This window comes from Prionailurus viverrinus, chromosome C1, assembly GCF_022837055.1.
Source record: "Prionailurus viverrinus isolate Anna chromosome C1, UM_Priviv_1.0, whole genome shotgun sequence".
NCBI lineage: Eukaryota > Metazoa > Chordata > Mammalia > Carnivora > Felidae > Prionailurus > Prionailurus viverrinus.
Genome location: NC_062568.1, coordinates 192,720,905 through 192,744,249, shown reverse-complemented (window position 1 = coordinate 192,744,249; position 23,345 = coordinate 192,720,905). Strand labels below are relative to the sequence as shown.

At 36.9% G+C, this 23,345-nt stretch overlaps 1 protein-coding gene across 13 annotated transcripts in view; it reads left to right on the top strand.

The window, feature by feature from the left end:
* EPB41 (erythrocyte membrane protein band 4.1) overlaps nt 1-23,345 on the top strand; it is a 200,042-nt gene that overhangs the window by 40,669 nt on the left and 136,028 nt on the right. The gene's annotated exons all lie outside the window — the stretch shown is intronic.

Below are 23,345 nucleotides of genomic sequence, written 5' to 3'. Positions count from 1 at the left end.
GGGCTCGAACTCATAACCCCAAGATCAAGAGTTGCATTCTCTACCTACTGGGGCAGTCAGGCACCCTTTGGCCTTGATACTTTTAAAAAGTACTGGCCAGGTATTTTGTAGAATGTCTTGCAGTTTGAGTTTGTCTGATTGTTTTCTTGCCTTTTTTTTTTTTCCTTAAGATATAAGAGCAGTTTATTTAAAAGGGTAAATTCAGTACATTTACTGAGATCATAAACAAGGGGCGCCTGGGTGGCTCAGTCGGTTAAGTGTCCCACTTCAGCTCAGGTCATAATATCACCGTTCAGGAGTTCAAGCCCTGTGTCGGGCTCTCTGCTGACAGCTCGGAGCCTGGGAGCCTGCTTCAGATTCTGTGTTTCCCTCTCTCTCTGCCCCTCCCCCACTCGTGCTCTGTCTCTTTCTCTCTCTCAAAAATAAACATTAAAAAAATTAAAAAAGATAATAAAATATTACATAAGCAAAATACCATATTAGTAAAATAAATGACTCTTTTTGGGGAAAAGAACATTTAATAATTGATATTCACTTTATTGTAACAAATCTTTCATTAACTTCAATTCAGGATGAGTTACCAGTAGAGTATAATTCAAAAATTACTGTCATAAAAAAATGGTCCAAATTAGAGGATATTCAGTGTCCCTTCTAGAATTCTGTTACTCCTGAAGATGAATAACTATTTTCTAAATACCTTAAAAATTGTGAAAAATGAAAGGAAATTCTAATTTAAAGTGTCAGTCTTGTTATTCAAATGAAATAGGTTATTTCTTTTTTTTTTTTAATATTTATTTATTTATTTATTTATTTTGAGAGAGCAAGAGAGCAGGGGAGGGCAGAGAGACAGGGAAAGAATCCCAAGTAGGCTCCACGCTGACAGCACAGAGCCCAGTGTGGGGGTGAAACCACAAACCATGAGATCATGACCTCAGCCACAGTCAGGAGTCAGTTGTTTAACTGATTGAGCCACCCAGGCACCTGAAACGGGTTATTCCTTTTTCTTTTTTTGAAAAAAAAGTTTATTTATTTATTTAAAAACATTTTTTTAAATGTTTATTTATTTTTGAGAGAGAGACAGAGTGCAAGCAGGGAGGGACAGAGAGAGAGGGAGACACAGAATCTGAAGGAGGCTCCAGGCTCTGAGCTGTCAGCACAGAGCCCAATGCGGGGCTTGAACCCATGAACCGTGAGAGATCATGACCTGAACTGAAGTCAGATGCCCAACCGACTGAGCCACCCAGGCGCCCTGAAAAAATGTTTATTTATTTTTGAGAGAGAGAGAGAGAACACAAGCGGGGAAGGGGCAGAGAGAAAGGGAGACACAGATTCCAAAGCAGGTTCCAGGCTCTGAGCTTTCAGCATAGAGCCTGAGCTGGGGCTTGAACTCACGGATGGGGAGATCAGGACCTGAGCTAAAGAGCAACGTCCAACCGAGCCACTCAGGTGCCCCTGAAATAGGTTATTTCTAAAGAAATGATTGGGGAGAATAAAACTAGTAAGTTGGTTTTATGGTTATTTCTAATATTTATTTTTCCTGGGACACCAATATATCGCTCTTTGCTTGGTTTAAAAACTACAGATGGTTAGCTTCAGGTGAACATAAGTGCTACACTTTTGTTTCTTTATAGTACTAAAATGCAATCTATAACTTAGGAATGTACTTTAAATTCGTAGTGCATGCACATTGATTAAAATGAGAAATCCTTCAAACTTTGATATTGTCATTAATGCTCATTGCCTTGAGATCATAATGAATTCTTTAAAAGTTGCAGATATTGCCATTAGGCATTTATGGGGTGAGGGTAGGGCAAACTTGTCTAAGACAAATGCACAGCAGACTGGAAATAACAGGTTATAAAAACTGGAAAGCTTCCATATGTAGTAGGCATTTAATAAAGTTTGGCTGAATCACCATCCCTCTCTCTCTCTCTCTCTTAATGTATATTTATTTTTGAGAGACAGAGAGAGCATGAGTGGGGAATGGCAGAGAAAGAGGGAGACTCAGAATTGAAGCAGGTTCCAGGCTCTGAGCTGTCAGCACAGAGGGCTCAAACTCACAAACTGTCAGATCATGACCTGAGCCAAAGTCAAATTCTTAACCAACTCAGCCACCCAGTGACCCTGAATCACTGTTTCTTAAGAAATGGGTGACTTGTTCCCAAACCTTAATCTCAACTCCAGTTGAGTGATCAGGGCATGCTACTCGTACAAAGGAAAAATGAGTTATAAGAAACAAGCTAAAAAAAAAAAAAAGTTGGGCTGTTCCTGTTTTGGGGTCAAGGCAGAAAAACAAGCCACAAGTCCAGGGATTGGATGCTGAGCCAGGTGGGCAGGGGTGGGACCCCCAAGGAGAGTGGGACAAGAGCAGGAGGCTGGACACAGGGCTCTGGTGGCCTTAAGTCCACTTACCAGGCCAAGCCCAGGCATGTCCCCAGCAATAACAGACTCACCATGTTTGATTTTTCTCATGATTAGGTAGGTAGGTTGTGCATTTTGGGAAGAATACTACAGAGGCGATATGTCCTTATCACATATTAGGGGATATATGATATCAATAATTGTTATTACTGGTTATATAAATTATTACTGGTTAAGGTAGTATCTGCTAGGTTGCTCCACTGTAAAGTTACTATTTTTTTGCTTTCCATATTCTAAGAAGCAAGTTATTAAGTCTAGTCTACATTCATTGTGGAGGGAATCAAACCCTATCTCCTGGAGGGAGGGTATGCAAGAATTTATGGATATATGTTAAAACCACCACAATAACTAATAAATATTTTGGGGGAGATACTTTGAAGCTATGCAAATATCATGTTTCTTAAAGTGTCATGGGTTGATTTTTATCTTTGCCAGGGATCTTGCCTGCAGTAGTTATTACTATGGAGTTCTAATGGTGATTTTCTATTTTTGGAGGCCTTTTTTAAAACCAATTACTGGCCCTTATCCCCAGAGTGTCTAATTTAGTAGATCTTAAGTGGGGCCTGAGAATTTGCATTTCTAACAAGTCCCCAATGATGCCAGTGATGCCAATGATGCTAGTCTGGGGATTTGAGAATCACTGATTAGAACATTATCTTAATCTCACTGAGTTTCCTCACATCCTTTCCCAGTTTAATTCCTGCCTACTCAACCCTTTCAGGAGCAACCACTATTCTGATTTTTATGTAAATTGCATTATAAACATACTGAATCTATTTAGGAAAGCTCAACTTATGAAAATCCAAAAATTTAAAAAGATGAATACAGGGAGAATTGATTCTAATTGAAAAAGTATTCCTTTTTGGAAAACAAGGAGGGGAGGCTTAAGGGGAGATGTTCAGTAGTCATTTCTAAGGCCAGCCTCACTTTTCCTGTTTCACTGGTTTTTATTTTTATTTTTAAATGTTTATTTATTTTAGAGAAAGAAAGGGACAGAGTGCAAGCAGGGGAGGGGCAGAGAGAGAGAGAGAGGGAGACACAGAATCCCAAGCAGGCTCCAGGCTCTGAGCTGTCAGCACAGAGCCGGATGCGGGGCTCAAACTGACAAACTGTGAGATCATGACCTGAGCCAAATTTGGATGCTTAACCGACTAAGCCACCCAGGTGCCGCTCCTGCCCCAGTTGTAGAATCAGTCATTTTTCCAAGGAGCCCTGGTTCCTTTTATTGGAGAGTAGTATTAGAACCAGTATGTGTATATTAACTGTTTAGTTGATCTTCTTGCCTTTAGTCTTTTTCCTTCCAGTGTATCCTGCCATATTCATCTTCCTTTATTTTTTCTTAAAGTTTGTTTGTTTGTTTGTTTAGCGAATGAATGAGCAGGGGAGGGGCAGAGACAGAGAAAGAGAGAGAGGGAGAATCCCAAGCAGGCTCCGCACTGCCAGTGCAGAGCCTGATGCAGGCCTCAAACTCACGAACTGTGAGATCATGACCTGAGCTAAGATCAAGAGTCAGACGCTTAACCAACTGAGCCACCCAGGTGCCCCTTATCTTCCTTTAATAGAGCTTCCAGGGCATAGGTAGTTTCTCTCCTTAAGAGTTACTGTAGCAAAGTACTGCTTCTCTGATCAGATATCCTTAGTTTATCTTTCATGGCCTTATCTAACTTACTTCTCTCATTATTAAATGATTCATCTTTCATTTCCTTCTTATGCTGTTCCAATCTTGGCACAATTTGCTTTTTTTTCTCTAACATTGCAAAGCTAATTCCCACTTTCCGTATTCTTATCTTTGGGTTTTTTAGTTTTTTGAATGGTTAGACTTACATGTTTATCATATTATTTGATACTTAATAGTCAAAATTAGAAGTCAAATCTACAGAAGAAACTCCAGAAATCATTTGGCTCATTTCCTCATTTAGAGATAAGGAAAGTGTGGCCCCTAAACCTGGAGCACATGGAGTATGTCATGGCTGAGGCAGAACTTGATCCTTGGCTTTCTCTCACTTTGTACAGTATTCTTTTCACCATGTGCAACTGCCCCCCCCAACCCTGTAGCCTGTTGTAAAAAATTGAGGTATAATTTACATACCATAAAATTTACCATTTTAAAATGTATAATTCAAAAAATATATAATTTAGTGGATTTTAGTATTCATATCATTATTTTTCAATCCCAGAACATTTTCATTACCCTAACAAGAAAACCCTTACATGTTAGTAGTCACTCCCATTTCCCCCTCCCCCCAGCCTTTGACAACCATTATTCTACTTCCTATCTCTATGGATTTGTATATTCTGGATGCTTCATATAAGTGGAATCATATAGTATGTGGCTTTTGTGTTTGGCTTCTTTTACTTAGCATAATGCTTTCAGGGTTCATCCATGTGGTAGCATGTATCAGTACTCCATTCCTTTTTACTGCTATGTAATATTCCACTGTATGGGTGTACCACATTTTGTTTATCCATTCATTAGTTGATGGATATTGTCTTGTTTTTACTTTGTGACTATTGTGAATGCTATGAACATTGATGTACAAGTTTTTGTTTGAATACCTGTTTTCAGTTCTCTTGAGTATACACCTAGGAATGGAATTGCTGTTTCACATGGTAATTCTATGTTGAACTTTTTGAGGAATTGCTACACTGTTTTCCACAGTGACTGCACCATTTTCCATTTCTACCACCAATTGAGGGTAGCAATTTCTTTACATATTCACAAACAGTTGTGATTTTCCTTAAAAAAAAAAAATTAAAGCCATCCTAGTGGGTGTGAAATGGTACATCATTATATCATTGTGGCTTTGATTTGCATTTTCCTAATGAATACTGATGTCAAACATCTTCTAGTATACTTATTAGCTATTTGTATACCTTCTCTGTTGAAATTTCTATTCAAGTCCTTTGCCTATTTTAAAATTGGATTGTGTTTTTATCATTGAGTTATAAGAGTTCCTTATATGTTCTGTAGACCAGATCCTTATCACATATATGATTTGCAAATATTTTCTCCCATTCTGTGAGTTGTCTTTTTACTTACTTGATGGTGTCTAGGAAGCACAAAAGTTTTTAATTTTGGTGAAGTTCGATTTATCAAAAAATTTTTGGGTTGCTTATGCTTTTGGTGTCATATCTAAGAACTGTTGCCTAATCCAAGATCATGAATATTTATACTTATGATTTCTTCTAAGAGTTTTATAGTTTTAGCTCTTATATTCATATCTTTGATCCATTTTGAGTTAATTTTTTATATGGTATGAGGCAGAAGTCCAAATTCATTCTTTTGCATGTGGCTTTCTGATTGTCTCAGCATCATTTGTTGAAAAGATTTTTCTTTCCTTCACTGTATTGTCTTGGCACCCTTGTTGAAAACCGATTAGGTATAGATGTGTGGGTTTATTTACGGACTCTGCATTCTATTACACTCACCTACAAATCTGTCTTTATGCCAGTACCACAGTGTCTTGATTACTGTATCTTTGTAGTAAGCTGTGAAATCAGTTAAGTGTGAGTCCTCCAATTGTGGTCTTACTTTTCAAGATTGTTTTGGTTATCCCTTGCATTTCCATATGAATTTCAGGATCAGCTTGTCCATTTCTGCATAAAGGCAGTTAGGATTTTGATAGCACCTGCATTGAATCTGTAGATCATTTTAGAGAATCTTGCCATATTAACACTATCAAGTCTTGCAATCCATGGACATGGGATGCCTTTCCATTTATTTAGGTCTCTAATTTCTTTCATTGATGTGTTGTAGTTTTTAGTATAAGTCTTATACTTTTTTTGTGAAATTTATTCCTAAGTATTTTCTTCTTCTTTTTTTTTAAGCTTATTTATTTTGAGAGAGTGTGAACAGGGGAAGGGAGTTGGGCAGAGAGAGAGAGAGAGAGAGAGAGAGAGAGAGAGAGGAGAGAGAGAATCCCAAGCAAGCTCCATGCTGTCAGTGCAGAGCCTGATGCATGGCTAGATCTCACAAACTGTGAAATTATGACCTGAGTGGAAATCAAGAGTCAAACACTTAACTGACTGAGTCACCCAGGTACCCCCTAAGTATTTTATTCTTTCTGATGCTATTATAAATGGAATTGTTTTCCTAATTTAATTTTCAGATTTTTTATTACTGCATTATAGAAATACAATTGAATTTTTTTTAAGTAAGCTCTATGCCCAGTGTGGGGCTTGAACTCACAACCCTGAGATCCATAGTCGCATGCTTTATCGACTGAGCCAGCCAGGTGCCCCAATACAATTGAATTTTGAATGTTGAACTTACATCCTGTAACCTTGCTAACTTGCTTATTAGTTGTAGTAGGTTTTTTTTGTGGATTGCTTACAATTTTCTATATACAAGATCATGTCATCTGAAAATTGAGATAATTTTACTTCTTCCCTTCTAATCTGGATGCTTTTTATTTCTTTTTCTTGCTTAATTGTGCTGGTTATAACCTCCTCTACAGTATTGAATAGAAGTGGTAAGAGCAGACATCCTAGTTTTTTCCCCCTGATTTTAGAGGGAAAACTTTCAGGGGCGCCTGGGTGGCTCAGTTGGTTGGGTGGCTGACTTTGGCTCAGGTCATGATCTCGCAGTCTGTGAGTTCGAGCCCCGCATCAGGCTCTGTGCTGACAGCTCAGAGCCTGGAGCCTGTTTCAGATTCTGTGTCTCCCTCTCTCTGACCCTCCCCTGTTTATGCTCTGTCTCTCCCTGTCTCAAAAATAAATAAAACGTTAAAAAAAAAAACTTTCAATCTTTTTCTCTATTTTATGGGACATATTGATGTTAGCTCTAGGGTCTTCATAGGTTCTGTTTATCAGGTGGAGGAAATTTCCTCCTGTTCCTCATTTGTTGAGTTTTTATCATGAAAGCATGTTGGATTTTGTCAAAAGCTTTTTCTACATCATGAAGAATTTGTCTTTATAGATGGTGTATTACATTGGCTTTTCTATGTTGATCCAACCTTGCATTCCTGGGATAAATCCCCCTTTGTCATGGTTAATAGTCCTTTTTATATACTAAAGTTGGCTTGCTGGTATTTTGTTGAGGAGTTTTCTGTCTATATTTATAAGGGATATTGTTTTTGTCTGGTTTTGGTATCAGAGTAATACTGGCCTTATAGAACGAGTTAGGAAATGTTGCCTTCTCATACTTATTTATTTATTTGCAAAGAGTTTATGAAGGATTGGTGTTAATTTTTTAAACATTTGGAAGAATTAACTAGTAAAACCATGTGATCCTGGACTTTTCTTTGTGGGAGGGATTTTTAATACTAACTTAATGTCTTTACTTGTTACAGGTCTACTCAGATTCTCTGTTTTACTCTTGAGTCAGTTTTGGTAGTTAGTATCTAGGAATTTTCTATTTTGTCTTGATTATCTCATTTGTTGGCATACAGTTGTTTATAGTATTCTCTTATAATTCTTTTTTTTTTCTGTAAAGTTGGTCATAATGTCTCTTTTTTTTCATTCCTTATTTCTGTAATTTCAATTTTCTCTCTCTTTTTTTTAATCTTGGTTAGTCTAGCCAAAGGCTTGTCAATCTTGTTGATATTTTTTTAAAAATTATTATTATTTTTAATGTTTATTTATTATTTTTGAGAGAGAGAGAGAGAGTGTGAGCACGGAGGGGCAGAGAGATAAGGAGACACAATCCAAAGCAGGCTCCAGGCTTTGAGTTGTCAGCACAGAGCCTGACACAGGGCTCGAACCCACAAACCTCGAGATCATGACCTGAGCCAAAGTCGGATGCTTAACTGACTGAGCCACCCAGGCACCCCAATTGTTGATCTTTATGAAGAACCAATTTAAAATTTTTTTCTATTTAAATGTTTTTTTCTATCTTATTTCCACTGTTATCAATTTTTTTCTTTCTCTTCTTTCTTTGGGTTTAATTTACTCTTTTTCTAATTTTTTTTAAGAGTCTTTTTTTAAGTTTACTTATTTTTGAGAGAGAAAACACAAGTTGGGGAGGGGCAGAGAGAGAGAGGGAGAGAGAGAATCTCAAGCAGGCTCTGAAAATTATCGTGGAGCCTGGTGCAGGGCTTGAACCCATGAACTGTGAGATCGTGACCTGAGCTGAAGTTGGAAGCTTAACTGATTGAGTCACCCAGGTGCCCTTCTTTCTGAAAATTTCTTAAAGTGGAAGTTTAGCTTGTTGATTAATATCTTTCTTCTTCAGTGTAGATGTTTATGTCTATAAATTTCCCTCTGTGCTTTGCTTTCTCTGCATTCCATAAGTATGTTTTGTTTTTATTTCCATTCATCTGAAAGTATTTTTTTTTTTTAAGTTTATTTGAGAGAGAGAGAGCGCATGTGAGTGCATGAGCAGGGGAGGGACAGAGAGAATCCCAAGTGGGCTCCATGCTGCCAGCACAGAACCCCATGTGGGGCTGGAATTCACAAAACCGTGATATCACGACCTGAGCCAAAAAACCAAGAGTTGGGTGCTTCACTGACTGAACCACCTAAGCTCTCCGAAGACTTTAACATTTTATAGGAGTTGTTAGTGGCTGTCTTGTAGCCCAATTACCACAGCTGTTAACAAATGTTAAATTGGGTAGAGAACGTTAGTCTTGAATTTAAACTGCTCTTTTCTGCTTTGGGTGTAACTGTCAGAGTAATTATTGGAAGCACCTGATGAAACTTAGGTAACAGACAGTGAAATATATCACCTGAGGGGCGCCTAGTGGCTCAGTCTGTTAAGCATCCGATTTCAGCTCAGGTCATGATCTCATGGTTTGTGAATTCAAGCCCTGCAGCAGGCTCTCTGCTGTCAACACAGAGCCTACTTTGGATCCTCCGGCCCCATCTCCTTCTGCCCCTCCCCCACTCATTCTCTCTCTCAAAACAAATAAACTTCAAAAAATATATATCACCTGAAATCAGATAGTAAAATGTTTCTTGGGAAATGATTGAAATAACTGGTTTTGATGTTATGTTTGGTTCAAAGATTAGTATTTTTTGGAAAATCAAGTCTACTGGGGAAATTTCTAACCTAAACAATTACGTTTAATTTTGAGATGAGTTATTCTAGTCTTAAGTAGGGAAACCAAAATATCTAGAGATTGGCTGCATGTTGTGTAACCAAAAGAAAATGTTTACAACTGTCTGACATGTGTTATGCCAAGAAATATGTGTTAGGATATTCAGTGTGTTGGTTGATAAGAAAATGAAAGCATGACTTTTACTTTTCTTACTCTGGACTTTTCATGTCTGCAAGTCTTAATCAATTACCTACTACCCTGAGGTATGGGATATGAAGAGCACATAGAAAATCACTAGATGCGGATTTTGGCTTTCAGAATGTGTTTTTGCAGTTTTTGACCAGATTATCATATCATTTAGTGTGGAGTCAAATGATGAGGAAGAATGAGTTGTAGGTGATTATAGCCAGATTTTATTAGATGAGTGTTCTTTGAGGAACTGTTTTTAATGAGCCTATACTGAGTTATAAGAAGTAGTTGTCAAAAATTACCTAAGTTGTGGTATTAATTATCAGTGGTTTTTCTGCAAAGAAGATTCATAGAAATAAAATTTTTTTAACATTTTATTTTTTGAAAGAGAGATCGAGTATGAGCAGGGGAGGGTCAGGGAGACAGAATCCGAAGCAGGCTCCAGGCTCGGAGCCGTCAGCACAGAGCCTGATGCGGGCCTCGAACCCATGAGCTGTGAGATCATGACCTGAGCTGAAGTTGGACACCCAACCGATGGAGCCACCCAGGCACCCCTAGAAATAAATGATTTAAAATGCCTTTCTTCCTGATTTTAGAAGTAATAATTGTGGAGTTTTAGAAAATTTGGAAAAGTATAAAGACAAAATTAATAATTACCCATAATCTTATTAAAAAATGATAATACCATAAACATTTTGCTGGTATTTCTCTCTGACCTTTTATATTTTTCATTTGATTAAGTAATATATGGAGCTTTATGGATTTTATAGCTCCAAACCTTCCCTGTGATTTTATTGGGATATTTTACTTTGTTTTCTAGTTCTAATAGGAACTAGATAATAGGAAATTAACTCAGTTTATTGGAAGAAAAGAGAAAAGAAAAAGTTCCTGTCCTACTTAAATACTAGGAGTATAGGTTTTAACCTTCATCATTGGGATAAAAAAGCAAATGAAATCTGACATTAGTTTGGTAAAAGCTTTTGATAATAAAATTTCTTTGCGTCTAAGAAAATCAGGATTTCAAAACTAATTTGAAAAACCAGGATACAACTTTATTTATAAATCTATAAATTTGTTGGTAATAAAAAATAGTTCTTGCTAGTGATGATATGAATTAAATTGGGTCTGATTACACTGTAATTGACTTAATGACTACACTGTCCCTCTAGTTACTTGGTGAATTATATTGTGATGATCACATTGAGACAATTCTTGGATAATAATGTGTTCCGGAAGAGAACTGCACCTGGGACATAAGTCCCCTTTTTAAAATTTAAAATTTAATTTTAAAATCATATTGATCAAGTTGGAGTACATGTCTCTTTATGGATGTGCCTGTCACATGATAGGCATTCAATTAATGTTTGTGTATGATAATGATTACTTGGTGTTTGACATTTAGAATTTTTAAACTGATGATTTTTAAAGGGGCTATATCTCCAACCCAAAATATTGTTAACAAGAGTAGATCTAAGCCATACCATAACTTTAAAGGAAAAAAAGGACTTTCATAACTCTGAAAGAAGAAGGGTATTGTGGACCAGTAGAATGTATATTTAATGTTCTTTTTTTCCTTTATTTTCCTTAAGTTAGAAAATGGGCTAAAAGTATTGGATTGATGTGCATTGTGAGGTTATCATTAGAATACTATGTGTTAACAGGGGAGTATCACCCATTTTAATAATTGTCTGTCTTAGTGGGGTTCTTTAAATAGATTTGGCAATGCAATTAGAAAATAAATTTACTTTCAAAGATACAAATCTTGTTGGGCTGGCTGAATTAGATTGACAACTAAAATTAGTCAAGACTTGCCAGAGATATTATTGTACTTAATGTAACCTAATTTTGAAAGGTGGCCTCAGGCTGCTGTTATACTTGTGAATCAGTTAGAATGTCCTGACTGTGACAGGAGAATGGACATCATATGGTGTATGGAATATCTATCTTCGAAGATGAGTTTATGTCTTTCAGATAAGTATTATGAATTAAATGTCAGAATAAATATGTTGCTGACACAGATTTGGGTTGTTGGTAATGTGTAAGATTTTATTCCTTAAGTAAATGTTTTTTTTTTTTTTTATCAATAGATGTAATACTTTTATGATTGAAAAGAACCTTAAAATTTATTTTAACTTCTTATTCAAAGCAGCAATTTCGTCTGCTTATCCATAGCCAGTTGAAGTGGAACTTGGCAAAATAGGGACATAAACAATTCAGGATAACTAGGCTTGGTGTGAAAATTTTAGATATTTGATATTTTAGAGCCCACTTTTAATTTTGGCTTGTTGATTTCCACTACATAAAAATTTGGGATTTGTGTAATGTGTAAATAATTGCAACTTGACGAATAAATACTTGATTAGAATTTTACTTGCAGTAGTGAGTCCATTTTTCCTTAAGGTAGCAACTACATTTTGTTTCATGCCCATACTTTCTCCTCTCTCCAATTATCATAACTTTGACCAATAAAAGTCAAGTAATGAGGAAGATGGCTAGCTGATTTAAATCTCAAAGGGCTGTCCTAGGGTTCACTGGCCTACTTCATGCTCTTTGATGTGTTAAAAGCATTTACAAGGCCAGAGTGTAGTGACTCCTTCAAGCGCTTTATGTTTTTAATGTGGAATGATTAGTAAACCCATACAAAAGGAGAGGTGGAGAAGTCTACATCACTGTTGAAAGGAAAGGAAAGATCCTGTATATGGAGAGACTCTGCAGAGTGTGGTAGGACAAAATGTGAGACAAGGGAGAGTACATAATTATTCAGGAATGGGAATGGAGCAGCTGTGGGCGTGTGCACATGGGAAGGCCAGATTAATGGGTAAGTGTAACTTTAAATTCTTTGCTTAATTATGAATCTTAAATAGGCCTCTTAATCCCTCAAGGGTGAATGGATTTCTTTTTGTTAGATACAGCTAGGGACTCTTCCAGTGTTTGGATGCCATTAAAAATACAGGTATTTTAGATATGCCACAGAATAGGTTGGACACCTTAATATTTAATGCTACAATATTTCATATTAATTTTAACTAGCTAAATTATTTCAATTATTTTAGTACACTGATTAGAATGCAGTTTGATTTGCTACAATTGAAGTTATTTAGTAATTACATGTGTGGTTTTTCATAAAACATTCCTTTGATTTGTTATAAAAATACTTGTGGAAATAATCACATCTTAGTCTTTATACTATTCATACTGTAGAAATTTTATTTTATATATCTCAAATCGTGTGGAAATTTTGTTTCTTCAAGAGAAATTTGACACATACTCTGAGAGAAAACAAATCAGCAGTTCTTAGAAAACTGCTAAGGACAGTACTTTATTTATTTGTGCTCAGTGGTGAGATTGGTTATTGCAACTCTGAAGCTGCAACTATTTAAGTGCAACAAGAATGGAATGTCTTTTAATGATTTAAATCAACACTTCATATCCTTTCATGCTGTTTTTATATGCATATCATGTGGCATTTGATATATTAAAAGAATAAGTGAAACATAAAATGTATGTAATAATAACAAGAATAGCTATAAACCTACTATCCAACTTAAAAACTGGAACACTGGGGGGCGCCTGGGTGGCGCAGTCGGTTAAGCGTCCGACTTCAGCCAGGTCACGATCTCGCGGTCCGTGAGTTCGAGCCCCGCGTCAGGCTCTGGGCTGATGGCTCAGAGCCTGGAGCCTGTTTCCGATTCTGTGTCTCCCTCTCTCTCTGCCCCTCCCCCATTCATGCTCTGTCTCTCTCTGTCCCAAAAATAAATAAACGTTGAAAAAAAAAATTAAAAAAAACAAAAAAAAAAACTGGAACACTGGGGAACCTGGGTGGCTTAGTTGGTTAAGTGCCTGGCTCTTGATCTCAGCCCAGGCCTTGATCTCAGGGTTGTGAGTTCAAGCCCTGTGATGGGTTCCAAGCTGGGTGTGGAGCCTACATAAAACAAACAAACAAACAAACAAACAACAAAACAACTAGAACATTACCAGTAGTGTTAAATCTACCAGTGTTCCCCTCTCCTTTCTCCTGCCTTCCCTCAGAGATAACTGCTGCTTTGCATTTTGTAGTTTACATTTATTTAAAAGATACATCTGTGTGTGTATATATATATCCTTAAAAATATAATATTTACTTTTGTTTTTGAGCTTTATGAAAGTGGAATATTTTGAATTCTTCTGCTATTTGCTCTTTCTGTTCTACATTTTTAAGAAATTCATTTGTTACTTTATGTAGTTGTAATTGATTTACTGGGGTATACTATTCCACTGAGTCACTATTCCACAATTAATCTGTGCATTTCTCTGGTTACAGAGTTCAGAATGCTGCAGTGAACATTCTTGTATATGTCTACTTGTATGTATGTGTGTGTTAGTTGTGTAGACGTGTAAAACCACCTCAAAGTTTTTCTAGAGTAGATACTTAGGAGTAGAATTGCTAGGTCATAGAATGTACATGTTCAGCCTTACAAGATAATACCAGGCATGGTACTAAGCATTCATATTTAATTTAATAATTAGAACAACCCACCGTTATTGACAATTTAATAAAGAAATTGGTTTAGAGGTGTCTAAGAAGCCACACAGGTAGCAAGTAGCTGAACAAGTTCAGACCCATGTTTGTCTAACTTGAACCAGACTCCTAATCAGTAAAGTGTTTTACCACTCTCTGGTAAGTGTCCCTAACTAGGTTTCAGATATAGTATAACTAAGATGCTTTTTAGTGTGAATGTTTAAGTTAAGATCTATTTCAGAGAGTAAAATCTATGTTTATATCAATAAAAACTTTCTTGGTCTCATGATGTTGGGACCTAGTCTCCTAAATTTATGCTCAGCCAACCTTAGCATATGGCTTTTCTTCTGAAGGTCATAAGATGCCTGCTTATACCCCATTCAGCCATCTGTGATCTAGGCAGGAAGGCAGAGTAGGGGGAAGGGTAGAAGGCCAAAGGGCAATGACTTCCATTTATATCTTCTTAGTGGTTGCCTCTATCTCTAAGGGGAGCTGGGAAATGTAGCGTTTTAGTTGGGTTCATTCTGCTCCTAATTATATGGGGATTTTTTTTAGGTTTATTTATTTTGGGAGAGAGAGAGAGAGAGAGGCAGGGAGAGACAGAGGAGAGAGAGAGAGAGAGAATGAGAGAGAGAGAATCTCAAGCAGGCTCTTGACTGTGGGTGCAGAGCCTGACATGGGGCTGGGATTCATGAACCATAAGACCATGACCTTAGGTGAAATCAAGAGGCTGTATGGGGATTTTGTTAATAAGAAAAAGAGATCTTGGATAGGCACCTAGCAGTTTCTGCACATATATATCAAGGCCAAGTAAATAAATACAACCCTCTTCAATTTACTAAGGGTAGTATTATAGTTGTTTGTTTCAATTATAGAGAAAATGTGTTTGTGAAAACCTATCTTGACATGTGATTAATAATCAGGTTGAACATTAGGTTGGACCATATGTAATTTTACTTTATTCTTACATTATCTCAATGTATTGGTGCTTGGAAGTAGGGCAGGAATTGAATAAAAAAGATATCAAAAAAGGAAGTCATTTGGTTTATGTTGGAGGAAATGAAGCAGGAGACTGAAAGGAGTTTAATACTAGAGCAAAACCAAATTATTTAGAAAAGACTTGAAATAAGGGGATTGCTACTAAGGGAATTTGGCCTAAGATGACAGAAGTCATCTAGGAAGAAGATAATAGTTTATGAATATTTCTTGAAATCAGGAGATCTAGAGGGTATTATACTTAAGAGACTAGAAAGTGGCTTGATCAGTGTTATCTATCTGTGAAGTCAACTTATGGAGAAACAAACAGAGGGGATTATCTCCTCACTCAGGAAGAGGACTGGGAAAAAGATGTTTATTTCATATGGGGGATGCGAGCAAGGGTAGTGCTAGAAGAAAAAAATATAGCCTGTGTTAAATTGGGCCAAATTGAATTGTGTAATGGGATTTATAATTTACTACATAATGGGGTACAATAAATTTTCTTCTGTCCCTGCAGTGGAGGGACACTTTTTCCACCCCCTGGTTATCCAAGTGATACATACTCATTGTAGTAAATCTGGAAAATACAGGAAAGGGGAAAGGAAAACATCCCTCCAGAGGAAGAAACTTCTATTATCTTTGGCGTATTTCTTCAGTAGTATATTTTTAAACATACTGTATCCATAATGATGGTGTTAGATTGTCAATTATGTATATTATATAAATTTTGGAAGATAAATATTTCCAGACAAGGGCTGCTCTGTAGAAGTTTTTCTCTTCTTCTGCCCATTTTCTTTTTTTTTAATTAAAATTTTTGTTGTTGTTGTAAACTCCTTGTGTACATTAGGATGAAGATAAAAATTTTAACTTGTCTTTTCTGGAAACAGTGTGACAGATTTCATGCAGGACCGCAGCTGTGGTTTCTCCATTACCCCATTTAGGAAGAAGTTGATATTGGCCCAAGGGAAGAATGAGCATATGTATACACTCTATAACCATTTAATAATGCCTTGGGCAGCCAAGGTCATCAACATAATTATCTGTATGGACCTAGCCACTGGGATGGTAAAATACTGGTCAGATAGTTGTTTTCCTAGAGAATTAAAAAAAAAAAATTTTTTTCTTTTACATTTATTTAGTTTTTGAGAGACATAGAGAGAGCACAAGTTGGGGAGGGGCAGAGAGAGAAGGAGACACAGAATCCAAAGCAGGCTCCAGGCTCCGAGCTGTCAGCACAGAGCCCGACATGGGGCTCGAACTCACAAACTGTGAGATCATGACCTGAACCGAAGTCGGACGCTTAATTGACTGAGCCACCCAGGCGCCCCCGTTTTCCTAGAGAGTTTCAAAAACGTAGGAAAACTGAGCAGCTCACAAGAATGTACTTTAGGCATCTTGTTCCTTAAATTGCAAAGTACAGTGTTTAGATTTGTGTATGTAAGCTCTAAAAGTCCTAAGTAGACTTATTTTGAATCTTTTCTTGATTTCAGTACTTCAGGTAATGCATGGGACAAATGTTACTGTCACAGCTTTGTCAATCTCTCTTCTCTTTTTTAATGTTTATTTATTTTGAGAGAGAGATGTACATGTGCATGTGAGTGGGGAAGGCACAAAGAGGGAAAGAGAGAATCCCAAGTAGGCTCTGAGCTGTCAGTGCTGAGCCTGACATGGGGCTCGATCTTACAAACCATAAGATCAAGACCTGAGCCAAGATCAAGAGTCAGATGCCCAACTGACTGAGCCACCTATGTGCCCTGCCAATCTCTTTTAACTCTGTTTAGTTTAAAACTAAGAAAATTAGGATGATTTTAGACATATATAATAAAATAGTTGACAGTATACTATAACGAACCCCGGGTACCCATCACCCATCTTCAGCAATTATCAGCACATGGCCAACTCTTGTTTCATCTCTATCATCTATCTTCTTTTCTTCCTCCTGTGTTATTTTGAAGCAAATCATTAAGACATATCATTTTACCTGTGAAAATTGGTATTTTTTTAAAGATAAGTACACTTAAAAAAAAGGGTGCCTGGGTGGCTCAGTTGGTTGAGCTTCCACCTTTGGCTCAGGTCATGATCTCACAGTGTGTGGGTTCGAGCCCCGCATTGGTCTTTATGCTGACAGCCTGGAGCCTGCCTTGGATTCTCTCCCTCTCTCTCTGTCCCTGCCCCACTCATGCTCTCTCTCAAAAATAAAAAAACAAAACAAAAAAAAACTTTAAAAAATAACCATACCTAAAAATGAGGAATATATTATTTAACATAAAATACCCACCTAGTGTTCAAATTTCCCATTGTCTGAAATATAATTTTTTAATAATTTGTTTGAGTTAGAATGCATTGAAGGGGATTGATATGTCTCTTAAGTTTCTTTAATCTGTAGTTCCTGTGTATTTCTTTCTTTCTTCGTGTGTGTGTGTGTGTTTAAAGAAATTGGGTGATTTATCCTGTAGAATTTCCTTTTTTTTAATCCTGTAGAATTTCTACTCAGTCTGGATTTTGCCAACTCCAATTCCATGGTAGGGCTTAACAGGTTTCTTTGTTATTTGTATTTCTCGTAAATTGATAGTTACATCTAGACATCAATTACTCTCAAAATCAAGAAGGAAAAACCATGTGGGTTTTTTTTTTTCCATCTCAAGTGTTGCAATTAATCAAATGACTTGAGAAACTCCTGCTGCCCAGGGACCAGATTAATAGACCAAATGGCATGCTAACTTTGGATCTCTTGTCTAATGCTGGGCACATATGTGTTTAAAAAGGAAGCCTGATCCAAGAACTTGATTAATTGAACCTTTTTCAATATAGGTCACATTAATGTTAATTTTGTTAATTTAATGATTTGGTAAGACAAAACAAAAAAAATCAGTTGGAAAAAAATGCCTTTAAGTATATTTATATTATTTAGATCTCATTTTCATCTTAAACAGTTAGTGAAGAATGGATGGACACCATGGTCTAAAGCAGAGGTTCTCAAACTTTAGCATGATCAGAATCACTTGGAGGTATTGTGAAAACAAATTGCTGGGCATCATCCCCAGAGTTTCTGATTCAGTTTGTCAGGGTGGAGTGTGAGAATTTGCATTTCTAACAAGTTACCAGATGACATTGATAATACTGGTCAGGGGACCACACTTTGAGAACCTCTTAGATGCTCAAGTTCAACCAAGGGCTGCATTAGAACCACCTTTAGAGCTTAAAAACAACAACCACTCTTGACGATGCCAGGCTTATTAGACCTGGGCATCTGTATTTTTTTAACATTTCACAACAATTCGGACGTGCACCCCAGATTGAGAACGACTGCTGTAATTATTTATAGTTTGTACCTCCATATTTTCTATTGTTTTCCAAGAAATGTGCATTCAATTTACATTTTAAAATGTTACAAACTTTTTATATTATAAAAGAGGCAAATGATTACGGAGATTCGTTGTTTATACTGTGCTATTTATTATCATTGTAGAAGGCAAAGTAAAGTGCTAACCAGCAAAGAGCTGTTGGCACCTGTTTTCAATAAATCAGTATTAATGCTCTTGCTGCAAAAACATATCTGCTATTTTAAGATTATTAATATTTCCCAAAGGGAGATTAAAAATAGTTTGGTCCAAAGGACCTCGAAGCAGAGAGAAGCCCCTTGATTAACATTAGATCTTTGAACTTTTCATTAAACAATGTGTTGTGTGAGCCAGTGATGAATGATGACATTTCAATTACATTTACAGTAGATTCTTACAGGTTAGACATGCTAGTTAGTGTGGTAAGAAATTTTTAGCTCTTGAGTAACATTTTCTAAGGAAAGGTTCTTCATGCAATATATAAATATTTCTATTTTGTACCTAATAGATCTTCTAGTTTTAGGGTTTAAAAATCTTTTACTGGGGCACCTGGGTGGCTCAGTCGGTTAAGCATTTGACTCTTGATTTTGGCTCAGGTCATGATCTTATGGTTTGTGAGATCGAGCCCTGCATCAGGCTCTGTGCTGACAGTACTGAGCCTGCTTGGGATTCTTTCTCTCTCTCTCTGCCTCTTCTCTGCTTGTGCTCTCTCTCTCTCTCAAAGTAAATAAAATAAACTTAAAAAAGTCTTTTATCAACTTGACAGAAACATGCAAAAGGGTGACTCAGAGTCTGTGTGTTAAGCGCATTTATTAAAGAACTCCTATGTGCCACTGGCAACAAAAATACACAGTCCCAATTCAAGGGGTCCAGCCTCATGAAGTGATTTTCAACCTTCATTGTCAACATCAGTTAATAACCATTAATTATATAGACTTCTTCTTAGGTAAAACATTTTAGTAGATTTTCATGTAAGAGTAACTATAATTTTAGTAATTCTTGATTAACAAAATACATGACAAAACTTATAAATCAATACATCTTTTATTTATTTATTTATTTATTTATTTATTTATTTATTTATTTATTTTTAAAATTTTTTTTTCAACGTTTATTTATTTTTGGGACAGAGAGAGACAGAGCATGAACAGGGGAGGGTCAGAGAGAGAGGGAGACACAGAATCGGAAACAGGCTCCAGGCTCTGAGCCATCAGCCCAGAGCCTGACGCGGGGCTCGAACTCACGGACCGTGAGATCGTGACCTGGCTGAAGTCAGACGCTTAACCAACTGCGCCACCCAGGCGCCCCTCAATACATCTTTTAAATGCATTTTGATTTTATTAATCATAACAGCATTTATATACTTTTAAAAAATAGTAGTATATATGAGAGCTATTATTTACTCTATAGACGATATTGGTGCACGTAGCTTTTTGAACCCCGTGTTTTAAATTCCAAAATTTTCAAGGGTTCATGGCCTTAACTTTCAGTGAGGTAAGTTGGTTATTTTTGTTACTAGTAATAACATTTGCTAATGCAAGTACATGGACCAGTTACAGTTTCCAGTGTATATTTGTACAAGGATGAAGGGGCAAATCTTTTCTTTGTGTTTGAATTATACTTGTCAATTAAACGTTTAAGGAGTGAGTTCTTGGTTTTATCTTTATTCATTTATTTTTTAATTGTTTATTTTTAAGAGAGATAGAGAGCAGGAGAGGGGCAGAGAGGTCACAGAACCTGATATCATGACCTGAGCCAAAGTTGGACACTTAACCGACTGAGCCACCCAGGTGCCCCGGTTTTATTTTTACAGTATGATGATTTATTCTTCTACGTGACTCTTCTCCTTTTACTGAATGGATGTGGGTGGGAACTTGACAAGGTTAATGACGAGCAGTGGAGAAGACTGAGTGAAAGGTGATGCTGGATGGGAGACTGGATGGTGAAGGAACGTAGAACAGGCTCCAGAGCCTGCATATATATATGTTATCCATTTTAACTGTCTTAAACACTAATTAATCAGTTTGACTGAAAAACTGACTTTACAGAAAGATCACAGTAAACTGTTACCTAACAAACACTACAACTTTTGTGTCATTTGAGAAAAATAACTCCTTAACAATTGTGGTTTACTTGTTAAAGTTTGCTTTAGGACTTTTATTAATAATTTTACTCAGTCTTGGATTGTTTCCCTCCTTGAAATTAGGTCTGTGTGCAGTAAGAGAAAGGGATGAATCAATCTGCAGTCAGTGTTGTGAATCAGCTTCAGCTGCTATGTAAAGTGCTTTCATTTAGCTGTTGAAGGCTTGCATGTGTAAAATATTCCTAATTTGTTAGGAACACACATGGCTGTGTGTGTATACATGTCATTGTGCTGTAGGCTGTTCTTTATTAGAAAAGTATAGATCCCCGTGGGGTACTAATTACAGCTTTGGCTAGCAAGCTGCAGAAAGGCAAATAACAAAGGCAAGACAAAATATAAAGAGGAGAGAGGGAGAGATCTGGGCTTTGCTATTTTACACCTCTCGCATAAATGAGACATGGTGTGAGTAAACACAGCTGTATGGAAAAATTAGTTTTGAAGAATTGAAAGTAAATAACTGCTGGCTCATTCAGCAGATCTGTCTACACTATAAGGTCTCTAAGAACAGGAACTTTTTCTTGAAACTGGAGAACAGTCACAGATTAAGCTATTTGTCTCTAGGAAGTTGGCTTGGCAAATTAGTCTTTGTGCTAGGTTGTGATCAGTATCACCAGTATTGCATTTAGATAACACATAACCACAAATAAACTTTAGGAATTCCAGCATTGGAGAATTATGTTCAAAGGTTTAACATTAACATGACTATAAGATATTTCACAGTAAGAATCATCTAAAAATATTATTTATTGAGCACCTACTATTCAGTTCCTCTAAATAGGTATTGTAGGATATATAGACATTTAGGATATAAGCCCTGCCTTTAAGGACCTTGCACTCTAGTAGTACATGTGAAATAATAGAAGACGGGTGCCTGGGTGGCTCAGTTAGTTAAGCGTCCAACTTTTGATCTCAGCTCAGGTCTTGATCTCAGGATCATGAGTTCAAGTCCTGAGTTGAGTTCCATGCTGGGCATGGAGCCTACTTAGAAAAGTAAAAAAGAAGAAATAGAAGACAAAGTAGAATTTAATGGATAATGTGTAAACAAGCTCTCTAAATTCCAAGGAGAGGAAGAGAGATTACTAAGGGCTAGAGTTAGGGAAAGCTTCCTGGAAGGGCTGCAACTTGAGCTTGGCCTTGAAAAAGCGGCAAGAATTCTATAGGCCAGACACGAAGAAAGCACTGTTTAAAAAGATGAGATTGTATGTAATGTGAAGAATGGATAGGAGTGTGGTTGAATCTGCAGTAAGTCAGCCCTATTTGGAGGCTTTTGCATTACAGATTTGGTTGGTATAGGCAGTATATCCTATGGGTACAGCTTACATCTGCCATCTGGTTTTGACAGGGTGGAACCACACTATATAGTAAAAGCCTTTCCTATGAGGGAGACTATGCAGGGGAAGTTCAAACACATTTGAAATAGTTTTTACACATCTTCATGGATATACACATTGATTTTGCTATTAACCCGTCAAAAAACAAAAAATCACCTTCCACTTTAAACCTCTTTCTTCTTTTAAATTTGCACTTATCCATTTATCACTTCAGTAAAAACGTGCATCTCAATCCTGATTTCCTTTCTTCATGACTTATATTCAGTCACTAAAGCCTGGTCACTTTACCTTATGAATAATAATTGCTACCATAAAATGAATATTTATCAAGTGCCAATTAGCGACCTAAATGATTTACATTTTCTCGTTTAATTCTTCCCGAACCTTGGGAAATAGGGAAGATTTTACATATGGAGAAACTGAGGCTTGCAAAAGTAAAGGAACTTGCCAAAAGTCCTATTGCCAGTAAGTGGTTTTTCTTACCCTAAAGCTGACGTTGTATAATCCACTCTGTTATACTGTCTTTCCTCAGTAGTTTTTGAATTCAATCCTTTTTTTGTATCTTAACAACTGTGGTTCAGGCTCCAATGGTCTTTATCAAGCCTATTATGAGAGCTTCCTACTAGTCTCTTTGTTTTCATATCCTACCATCTCTTACCCCCACCCACCAAAGAAAATTCTCTTAAAACAGATTTTACTCTGCTAAAAATTCCATATTTAAAATCTCTTAATGGCTCCTTATTTTACAGAGGCTAAGGTATAAATTTTTGAATGTTGCAAAGGTAGGTCTTCCTTAATCTACCTTTACCCAGGCCCAAGCCTGTCTTCTTTATATATTCTCTGTCCTCCTGTATTTTATACTCTAGCTGTAGGGAACTGCTTGTCCTTTCCCATTCAGGTGTTCAGACTCTTTCTTACTACTTATCCAGGTGATTATGCTCTTTCCTTTTTTTTATTCATCTAACTTCACTCCTACTTATCCTTTAAAACTTAGCTCAGGTTGTCTGCAAAAGCACTTTCCTGATGGCTGGTTTAAATGTTTTTTCTCTGTGCTTGGCTTACTTTCTGCATATATTACTACATTATTGCTTGCTCTTGCCAGTATTTTTAATGGAATGTGTACTTTTTTTTTTTTAATTGTTTTTAATTTTTTTTTCAACGTTTATTTATTTTGGGGACAGAGAGAGACAGAGCATGAACGGGGGAGGGGCAGAGAGAGAGGGAGACACAGAATCCGAAACAGGCTCCAGGCTCTGAGCCAACAACCCAGAGCCCGATGCGGGGCTCGAACTCACGGACCGCGAGATCGTGACCTGGCTGAAGTCGGATGCTTAACCGACTGCGCCACCCAGGCGCCCCGGAATGTGTACTTTTTGAGGGTAGAGGTCACATCTTGGCTATCAGCATGGTGCCTAGAATATTAGGATTTGTTCAGTAAGTGTTTATTGAATTAGTGCATAGGTTTAT